We start from the raw sequence: 2,803 nt of genomic DNA, 5'->3' as shown, positions 1-2,803 counted from the left end.
TGAAGTGGTTTTGTTTAGCGAGGACTTGGCAATGAGGATCAACCATGTCGATAATGCACACACATTATGCACACACTTCAGTGCACACACACTTATCAATACGCTTACACTCGGAGAGATTTCACTGCTTAACAACCAGACAAGGGCGCAGCCTGGTGGGCATGAAGAGTAGTGTAATCTTGTCTGCATCACAACAAAAATAACAGTTGCACATTAAATATTTTTACATCAAAAATTACATTTCTGCGGTAAGTTTGTCTACCTTTTATGACAGCAACTGCAATATATGATATGTCTCCTTCAGACCTTAATAGAAGGTAAATGTTTACAATTGTATATTTTTTCCCCCCAACAATTAACCCTGGGAGTTTACATCTTTTGAAACTTTTCATAGTGCCTACAATTAGTGTGTGCATTCTATCGGTATGCACAATGCTTGGCTACAACATGGGTTTGTCAATATAGAAGCAGAGGATCCAGGTTTAATATGTTAAAACAAAATTGTCATGAAGTACTTCTCACATATATATTGTTTAAAGAATTAGGACAGAACATTATTTGTTTGAGCTAGAAATCAATGAATGGGCACTCCATACTGTGCACTAATGAGAAGGTCATGTCTAGATCTCAAGGGGTTCAGTACAAGAAAAAAATGCAATTGCATCCTACAATCATACTATTATGTGATGATAATGTAACAGACTTATCTGGAATTCTGACATTAATCAATAATACATGAGTTAATAGTTCAATCCGATCATAACAGACCACAGCTGGACACTTTACAGTTAATGTTGTTGTATTTGGAAATGATTTCCAGATGAGCATATCTGTTCCTTACTCCTTACATAATAATAATACATTAAGATGGAGTTTTCTTTATATCCCATTGTGTGCGTGCCTGTGTATATATGTGTAAGTCGTGTGCGTGCATCAGTGAGAGATAGAGCCCCTGTCTGTGTGTGTGTCCCCATCTGCCTTTTGGCTGCTCCAGATAAGAGCATCAAAGCATTTGAATGCTTATCGTCCCTTGTTCTAATTATAGCAGTGAGCCACAACAGTACAGGATAGAACTGCAGGCTGGTTTTATGTGAGAGGAAGGACCTACATCCTCCCATAACCCTGTGTGTGCGTATGAGAGAGAGAGATCATAGCCTTTGATCACCGTGTTTGATTGAATTGGTACTGCGTTAAAGCCTTGTTTTGATATCGCTGTTTTTGTCTTTTTGTTACAAAATTCAATTGGAAGCAGCAGGTGGGGTTGTTTAACAACAGATGCTGCTTTTGTGTCGCTACATGTTACATGTGCCTGAACAGGGTGGCTCACCAGCTTTAGCAGCTCCTACTTCAAAGCTGTTATCCATCTTTTTTTTTTTTATTGATAAATTGTTAATATATCCTGCTGTGTATTGTCATAAAACACACAAACCTGAACACTTAGTTTGGTCAGAGCTGCCCCCCATGCTCGTTTTTATCACCAGCTCTTCATAGTTTGTCGGTTTGCGTTTGTCCTTGTTGACACACACAATGAAAGTCTTTTTTAAAGCAGAGCCAATGCAGAGTCAGTTCACATCGTGTTTGTGTTTGTTCACAACAAAATCTAGCTTCAACCCAGCAGAGTGCTGCAGACTATAATTACAAAGTAAATACATAAAACTGCGACCATTTGATAGAAAGAGGTTTTACATCCTTACATAATGGTCCAGTGTATGACATTTAATTCGCAGAAACGGAATCTAATATTAACGAAGTATCAAACATAATGCAGATTTGCAATGCAGAAGGTCATTTTATTTTATTGGTTTATCATTACTGATACATTCATGTTTAAGCAGAATGCATGTTGTATCCGCCCAGATGAGGTGAAGCTATTCTCTTCATACACTCTGATAGTTTAATTTTTAGCAATGCATCATATTTTATAGGATGATCATATGTTTCATCTGTTAAAATCTTTCTCAGCAAATTAGCAACTATAGACGATGAATGTACTGGAGAAAAACATGCTAATAATTCACTTTGAGGTGTAGTGGAGGAAAAGTATATAGGAGTAGCAGATCATAGGCATTCTTTGGTACAAGTACAAAGGTGGGTACTCATCCTTTGTGTATAAGTTAGTGTGTAAGTTATTAGTTATATGCAGTTTGACAGAGCTGGTTGCACATTTCTCAATAAGAGGATGACTCTTGATGATATGCGAACTGCCCCATTCAGTGATGATAACAATCCTGCTTTGTAATGGATGGGAAAATATGTGAATATCTGGTAAGTGTGTGTCTGTGTGCACCATTATCAGCACCTCCATGGCCATGCAGCTGCAGACGAGAGGAGGAGAGGCCGCTCTTTTACAAGTCTGTGACATTCACAGTGGCCCACCTGTGTGTGCGTGAGTGTGTGGGTGTGTGTTTGTGTGCGTTTGCATGATCCCACCTGTCTCTCTCACTCTGGCCTCTCTAGATTGTATTTTGTCTCCACCTGCCTGTGTCGGCCATGCTAATCCCTCCCACCGGCTTTGACAGACACGTCTGCGATAAGACACGACACCCAATCCCTTTACTGCCGTTTGATCTGCACAGCACACACACACAAATAGAGACACACCAGAGGCAGATTCCCTTTTGAATGCTTTCAAAGAAAGAAAAGGCAGCAGCAAATATTTTGATCTTGTTTCAGTTTCCTTATCCCTGTTTAATTGACTCTCCTTTCATCAATATTTGTCCAAGATTGTTAATGGTAAATGGTTAATTGACAGCATTTATATAGAGCCTTTTTAGTCTTCCGACCACTCAAAGCACTTTACACT

The sequence above is a fragment of the Morone saxatilis genome, unplaced genomic scaffold (assembly GCF_004916995.1).
Source record: "Morone saxatilis isolate NCDOM2014 unplaced genomic scaffold, NCSU_SB_2.0 Contig5, whole genome shotgun sequence".
In the NCBI taxonomy this organism is placed as follows: domain Eukaryota; kingdom Metazoa; phylum Chordata; class Actinopteri; family Moronidae; genus Morone; species Morone saxatilis.
This window is presented reverse-complemented; position numbering follows the sequence as displayed.